Genomic DNA, 8,745 nt, shown 5'->3' on the forward strand with positions numbered 1-8,745 from the left:
AGCTCACATGTTCCTGTATTTTATCAAATAACTTTATGTCATGAACTTGTCATCAAACAAGGACAGCCTGTGAAATGAATTATATCCTCTTACCCAGTTCCTATTTATGTTCTAAAAGAACATGAATATATCCTCTTTTTTCACACCATTGTATCCCCAGATCTGAGTTCCTGCTTCCTAGAAGTATTTGATAAACACTTGTTAAATAAACGAAGGGTGAATGAATGAGCCATACTCTCCTCTTCAATTTTAGCATTTAAATGCAAATTCTGAAACTCTGTTCAAATTGATAGTGCACAACTACCACAGAAGGAATGCAGGAGATATGGAAAAAAAATAGTATATTAGAAAATAAGTAGAAATGGATGCTCATTACATATATTAAAGATACACTGCAACTCTAGAAAGTAGTTCACCCTTTACTGGGCTCTATAGTGTTGTATTATATATGAGTTTAACCCATGGGTAAATTTGTCCTAATGTGAGATAAATTTTAAACATGAAATACCATAATGGCAGAGTTTGAATAAATTATTCTTACAAAGATTTTTGCTCTTTAATAGCCTGAAGGAACGTCACAAAAGATTTGTGAGAGATATTTTCTTTTCACCTTCAGCTGAAGTATGTGGGCTGGGATATATGGGGTAGTGTGTTTATGAGAATTTGAAAATTACACAGAGCATAATTGACTTCTCAAGATCAACTCTTTAAAATCACTTACATACACAGAAGCAGAGAAACACACCTTTTATTTTTATGTAAGTGAATTTAAAATAAATTATCATTTATGAAATTACATGGATTAAATGTTTGACTCACCAAAAATGTTCTTCAAAGAGAAAAGTCTACCTCAGAAGAATGCATGTGTCAGAAAAGCCTGTTTATTGACTTTAATGCGTTGTAATGATGTTTTTACTTTTATTTCCAGTATATACTATTACCATAGTTAATATTAAATAATTATATTTTAATTTTAGCTCTTGCAAAATAAAAGTGGTTAAAATCTTACTTGTAAGTAGAGTATTCTACTGGCTAATATAAGTTTCCTATTTAGTGTTTTATTATAATGTATTATGTGTGCATTCATATTTATTTGTTTAAGCCTATGACCAATATAGCTTAATATTCACTACTTGCCTAGAAACTGAATGTATCTTGGCGACTGCAGACATAAGCACCCTTGTATCAGACCTTCAGCTGGCCTGATAAATGGTCCAGTGTTTTTTTTTCAAATCAGCTGGGACAAGTCAGGTGACAAATGATCTCCATTAGCTTCAGCAGAATGGAAACAAAACAGATCAATACAAATGATTTGCAGCAAGTTTAGATCATAAATTTCCTTTTGCCCCTGTACATCTTTTTAATATAGAAGCTTTTTCTTTTCATAGCAGAGAAAAAAGTCATTAGAGAATTGAAAATTCTAGTTACAGCAAACTGTCTCTGATTTAAGGTGAGACCATTTTAATGCACTATTAGTTTTATCCAATGGTACATAACAATATTATTTTAAAATATGGCAAACAATAAAAATGTTAATAAGCAACGTTCCAGAAAATTAATTTTACCTGTAAGCTGTGTAACAACCATAAAATGCTGAAGTCTACAAAGCGAGCTTTTTGTTTCTATTTTAAGACCCTCATTGTTTGAATATTTTTCTTTAGTTCTATTTCTTAACCATTTGTGTTATAATTAGTTTTTGATAAGCAAAGGTATCTTCACTTCCTTGCTTCATGTTCTAAAGATGTGGTACTACCTTTATGTATTATGTTTCAACGTTAGCAAATTATAGAAAAAGAAGGATGGGGAAAGAAGGAAGAAGAAGAGGATGAAAATAAATCAAACCACAAAAAGCAAATTAGGGTTATTTACCTTTTTCCTAAGTTATTCCAGTATATATAGATTATTAAATAATCATGGAAGAATTTGTAAAGACCCACAGAAACACACCCAGTAATGTCCAAGGGAGTCCTGGCAGTTAATAGAATTATGTATTTATATGATTTTGTGGACCTATAAAGGCTGAGCATAAAACTATCAGTCATGCTACATGTACCAAGAGCATCCGCTCTGAACAAGCTCTGCTATAGCCAAGGAAAATGTATGATGTAAGTGCCATTCACTGCACCCATGGGGGTCCTCTCACTGCTGTAATAAGCAGATAGCTTTTACCTCAGTATAGAAATGATAGTTCAAATTCATCACCACTACCTGAGAGAGAGAGAAAGGCTGGGATACACAGGGCGCTCTCCAGCTGACCATTGTTGCTGTATGAACAAGCACAAGGGGACAGTATCTCAGCTTCTATAGCCTTTCTAACAAGTCAGTTAACCTTTCTCAATATTATAACTTATAATTTAAATTTACAATTTAATTTATAATTTGTATCACAAGCCTATAGCAAGAAAAGATGATTCAAGATGAAGATAAAAAGAGAAACAAAAAACAAACTTGCTTTTATGGCCCAAATAACTTGAAGGAGTTTCAGCTTTTTTTGGCTGGTAGGGGAAGCGCACATGGGTGTGAGATTAGGACAGGGATACATTTATCCCTTCAATAGCATTTTAGAGTAAAGTTTCCAAAGTCACCCAACTTGTCTTAGTAGCATGAAATAATTTTTCTAGACTTGGAATTTCATTCAGAGTGCTCTAGTCCTTTTATGAAAACCCGTGTTTCAAGCCTGACTCCATTCTTTATTCTCAGTAAGATCCCTAAAAATCATTTAAATAGTTTGTCATCAGACTACTATTTGAAAATCAAGCAAAATAATATCCCCTCTGTCTAGATCCTAATGCCTATCAGCATCTGGTTTTCAAACCGCCCTAATGAGTCCAAAGTGTGTATGAGTAGAGCATAATGTTAAAGAGCGTGGAGTCTCCAGTCAGACTGCTGGGATTCAAATCCAGACTTTGCAAGATACTAGCTTCGTGAATTTTGGAAAGTTGCTTAACATCTGTGTGACTCAGTTTCCTCAACTGTGAAAGAGGGATAACAATCATTCCTACCTAATAGGATTGTGGCGAGGATTAAGGAAGTTAATATAGTAAAGTGCTCATAATAGCACCTAAATCATGTCTTCCTATCTGTTTTAGCTATTATTATTACTACTACTAATAGTATTATTGTCATTATCATTATTATTGGTGTGTGTACAAGAATGTCAAAAACAATTTGAAACAGGGGCTGAAGACTTGGAAAAAGGTAATAGAAGATGAGGAGTCTTATTTTAAAAAAAAAAAAAAAAAGCTTTTACCTTCCAGGCACTCACTGACTTTTGTGACATATTGGAGAACTTTAGTTTGGTTCTCCTGGGAAGCCAGCCATCATGTAAAATATCAGAATGTCAAGAGGCTGCTATGATGGAGAGGACTTGTGTAGTCTCATTGGTCACCAGGTTAAGCTGAATTCCTTGGTGAGCCCTAGCATTAAAGGCCATGAGAATGAGCCATATTAGATGCATATTTAACTCCAAATATCAGATGACTGTCCCAGTTGACAACTGACTACAACCACGTGAGATATTTCACGCTGCCCAGCTAAAGCTTTCTGGAATTCCAAACATGTAACATCATGAGCAAAATAAAAGGGTTCATTGTTTGGTGGTGTTACATTTTGAGGATTTTTATTATGCAGTAATAGCAACCAGAACGGCATCAGCTCTGTTCTCTGCTCCGACCTTCTTTCCATGAACCCAACTTCTTAGTCTTTTAGTTTTCCTGCCTCCTATGTACCTTTGTGACCCTCCAGCTAAGCTCTTTGCCTGGAATCATAGTCCATTACCTTGTAATGAGCATTTGCATGTTCCATGAAGAAATGTAACCAGCTATTAGTTCATCTTTCCAAGATATACAACTCTGGAATCTTGCTTTCTCATATTATTGCTGTATTACTTTTGTATTGCCTTGAAATAACTTTTCTTTTGTTCTGCTTTGTTGTAAATGTTATTTGGCTTTTCCACTTGTAGAAACATTGGACTACAGCAAGCTATTCTTTCTTAGTCAGAAGCAAAGTTATTATTTGCGTTAATAATGAAGATTGGATTCTAAAATCATTATGAACTCAATTCCTTAATTGTATGTAAGGAACTAGAACTTGACTCATTAAAATTCAAAAGATTTTCTATTAACCATAAATTATTCAGAAGTCTTCTACTTCTTAAACCTAGTGTACTTCAATAACATTCCTTCAGAACAAAGCCCATCTTCTTCAAAATTTCTTACTCTAAAACTAACAACAAGCCATTCATCACCATCAAGACATCCTCTGAGTCTTCTTTTACTTGGAGTCAGCTGATGTTCTTTAGAAAGAGGACACTTACTTTCCTGTGGAGCCAGCATTCCATGAATGACCACCCAAATGACTCCCTTGCCAGAATTCTTAATTCATCAGCTCTTTTCTGTAAATCCTCAACCTGGGTTCAGTCACATATTTCCATTTGCTCTTCCAAATGGAATTTACAGTTAACTGGAGAAATGCAACAACACATAAATTGGTGCTAATGCAACCTTACAGTTCTAGGGGCCTATGCTGACAGAGGTGGACCTTCAGTACCCTGCCACTTTTTTAGTATTATATATTCTATATGATGCTGGAGGTTCTAGTTAGTGAAGTAAGTCAGCAGAATAAATAGATATGCATATTTAAAAGGAATAAATAAAATTTCACTTTTGTAAAATAATATGATTGTACATAAAATTCAAAAGAACACAGGTAATTTTCAAATTTGTGTAAGTTTTTATAAGGTAATGAACAAGAGTAAACAAACATATATTGTATTAGTCTATTGTCAATTAACTATTGACAATAATTAACAATAGTCAATTAACTATTGTTAATTGTTAATTATTGCAATAGACTAATACATGTATTAGTAATACATGTATTAGTCTATTGCAATAATTAACAATTAACAATTACATATTAAAATGCAATTTAAATGTTATTAAAATATAAAAGATCTACAAATAAACAAACATACAACTTATTTGGACAAATTATAACATATCACTAGAAAAATTTTTAAAAATTTAAATTAATAAAGTATTATGTTATGACCAGGATTGTAAGATTCATTTGTAACAATGATAATTTTACCCATATTGATTATAGTTTAAAATTATAACGGATTTGTAAATCCTAGCCAAGTTTATTTATTTTTGAACATTGAAAGGATAGAATTTGTCAAGGTTTCCTTGAAGAATAACAATGTGGCATGACTTGTTCTACAGATACAATTTTGTAATATAAAGTTACAATATTTAGTATACATAAAATCGTTTTAGTAAATGGTAATGAGAAAATTAGATACGCTTATTTGGGAAAAAAAAAGACTCAAATGTGAAGTCATGTCAATATAGAATAAAATACAAAAAGCAAAATACTAAAGGATCCAAAAATTAATATGTATAAAGATATTCATAACTTCAAGGTATATAAACAATTTCTTTTGTTTCTAAAGTACAAATTCAGTTTATTCATCTGTTTCTGACACAGTACACAGGAGGCAAAGTGTTTCACACCATAGACTTCACTTCCAATTCCCTGGAATGTTCATTTCTTTGGCTTACAGGAGAGACTAGACAGGAAAGCCAGGCTATGCTTAGGCAACTAAAATGAGGTTGGGGACAATGCTAACGTCATCCTCACAGGGACGGCCACAGGGACTGTTAGTCGCAAGCTGGTTTTTCTAGACCTGTTAGCTGGAAGTATGGGGAGCACCATTTCTGGAAGCTCAAGCTATGTTGCGCTTCAGTCATCTCCATCGCACAGGTACAGCAGTGGTTTCTGAGTAGTCGCCCTTAGTATCTTGCTGAATGTAATAGTACAGGGACTTGCCATACTTTCTCTTGAATTCAGGCCTAATTTTCAACATGTCCACTTCACTGCGGGAGACCATGATTCTGATCAGGACCTTATCTCGAATCCCCTTGCCCTTCATGGAGTAGTACACTCGATCAGCAAAATACAGGGGCTTATTCTGAATGCACTGGACCAGGTTCATGAAAGCATTTTCCAGGTCTCCTGTAACCTCTTTCTAGACGCTCTCTCTTGATGGGCTGTAGCTCTTGTACCTATCAAATAATTTCTGGAGGTGGGACACGGTCTGCTTGGTCATGATGCTGATCCACTTGGGAACATCAGTTCCTTTCCTCTTCACTCCAGCGTCACAGAAATCCCGGGCATCTTGGTCAATCAGTTCATAATCAATGACAGAGCCATCCTCTGCTCTTCTAACCTTTGCCAGGGCAACCATCAGCTTGCAGAAGTCACCATATTGTCCAAAATAATGTCCTTCTCCAGATCAGTTTTGTACATTTCCTTGTAAACTCTGTTAATTTCCTGGAGCTCCTGGTTGGTTGTTGAGCAGATGATCTCAACAAGGGAGTCCTCATCGGTTCCCAGCCCCTTCATGGAAGCTTTTAGCTCAGAAGCATCATACTGAGCAGGTGTGTTCAATAAGCCCCATATCACCATCTCCAGGTGGCCAGATAAGGCTGACTTCAGTGCTGATGCAAGTTCCTTTTTGGTCCTTCTCTGCCAGGCAAAAGCACTATCCTGTCTCTGAGCATTCCTCCTGTTGGTCAAGATGTTGACAATGGTGACCTCATCCACACCTTCGGTCGTGATGGTTCTTTCAATGTTCAAGGCATCCCACTCAGCATCAAAGCTGGTGGAGGTTTTGACTGATTCAATGCACTTGGAGGGAGTGATCACCCTCCAAGCTGAGCTTGCACAGGATTTTGTGAATAGTATACATTTTGAAGGAAGCTGGGCTGGGTGCTGAGAACTAAGAGCGTCCCCAGATGTTGAGCAAAAAATTTTCAACAGAACACAAAAAGCACTGATCATTAAGTTTATTTTTATTTTTATTATTTATTTATTATTATTATTATTATTATTGAGATAGACTTTCTCTCTTGTTGCCCAGGCTAGAGTGTAATGGCATGAACTCAGTTCACTGCAACCTCTGCCTCCTGGGTTCAAGTGATTCTCCTGCCTCAGCCTCCTGAGTAGCTGGGACTACAGACACCTACCACCACACCCGGCTAATTTTTTCTATTTCTAGTAGAGATGGAGTTTTACCATGTTGGCCAAGCTGGTCTTGAACTCCTGACCTCAAGTGGTCCACCCACCTCAGCCTCCCGAAGTGCTGGATTACAGATGTGAGTCACTGTACTTGGCCTGATCATAAATTTTAAATGTAAGTTTTGGTGATAAAGATTTGATCATAAAAAAGTTAAAGTCTGAAACCATATTTGAAAATTATAAATAAAAGACACATAATCAGAAAATCTAAAGAATTACAAATCAATAAGAAAAATATAAACAAAAAAAAGGGTAAAAAATGTGAATAAAGAGGAAATTGGCATGTACAGTAAAACGATTGAAAAAAGTTGTTCAATTTCATTAGTCATCAAGTAAAAGAATATTAAAGTTTCAATAAACTGCACCCAAAAAAAGATAAAATTGAATTCCAGGTGTTTATTTGAATGTAGAAAAACTCACACTATTTTTTTAGGGAATATAAATTCATGCAATCGCTTTGGAAAGCAGTGTGACTTTCTAGTAATTTAAAGATACGAAAATCTCAACTATTTCCTCGTAGGTATATAGACAACAGGAATGTATTTATATGTGAACTCAGAAATGTGTTAAGAATATTCACAGCATTCATCATAAAAGCCCTAAACTGGAAACTGTCCAAATGTCCATTAACAGGAAAGCAGGTGTATACATTGTGGGTATACTGATCAACTGAAATGCTTTACAACAATCACAAGAAAATGGAACTACAACTACACACACTAATTTCAATTGATCTCACAAGTATAGTATTGAGCAAGAGAATCCAGACCCACATTTATGTATAATGTATTATTCCATTTATATAATGCTCAAAAATAGACAAAACTGAATGATTCCATTAAGTTATCATTCTTTAGGTAGTAATACTACAAAGAAAGTGAGCGGTTATTACCTTTACATTGAGGATAGTGATTGCCTTTAGAAGAAAAGGAGCAGTTTGTGATTTGAATGTGTTTGCAGGGTGCTCATATTATTTCACATCTTGGCCTTGAAAGTGGTTATAGGGGTGTTAACTATATAATAAATTTTTAGCTGCACATTTATATTGTATGCAGTTTCCTCTGTGTGTTTTTAATTCAGTGTAAGAAATGATTAGAAATATTGTCAACATCTCGTGTCTTTTATATTTTTCATCTTTTTCTTCATCAATCTCTGCCAATTAGAATTTTATTTTAAAATATGATGAGTAAATATAACTAGAGGAGTAGGAAAAAGAATGGAAGCTACTAAAGTGACGCTGTGGAAATTCTTCATGGTAAGAACAATTTTATGACAAACATTCACTGCTGTTTCAGTTAAGGGAGGTCATGTTTAACCAGCCTTCTGAAATTATTCGAAAATATTACACCTATAATAGATGATAGAAATTCAATGATGTAGTACTCTTGTATTTTTCTTCAGGCAAAAAGCCATGTTACACATGATAAATTAATGACTAAGGTAACAAGTTATTGAGTAAGAGGTTAGAAATAGTGCTGGATAGAAAACTGATAGCAGAATTCCTTTTACTCACAGGCTAAAGCCATAAAATCCTTCCACTAGTGTCTTTTTCTGGAATATTCTAACCACAAGATAAGCCATCCTCTAGGTACTGCTGAGACCTTAAGGACTGAAGGAGTCAAGGAAGTCAATATTCTTTTAATCCTCTACCTTCAAGGGCCA

The 8,745-nt window shown here is 34.8% G+C and overlaps 1 pseudogene; it reads right to left on the bottom strand.

The window, feature by feature from the left end:
* Positions 1 to 5,745: 5,745 nt before the first annotated feature.
* LOC102140456 (annexin A2 pseudogene) lies at positions 5,746 to 6,754 on the bottom strand (annotated as a pseudogene).
* Between the last annotated feature and the right edge of the window lie 1,991 nt (positions 6,755 to 8,745).

This window comes from Macaca fascicularis, chromosome 9 (genome assembly GCF_037993035.2).
Source record: "Macaca fascicularis isolate 582-1 chromosome 9, T2T-MFA8v1.1".
NCBI lineage: Eukaryota > Metazoa > Chordata > Mammalia > Primates > Cercopithecidae > Macaca > Macaca fascicularis.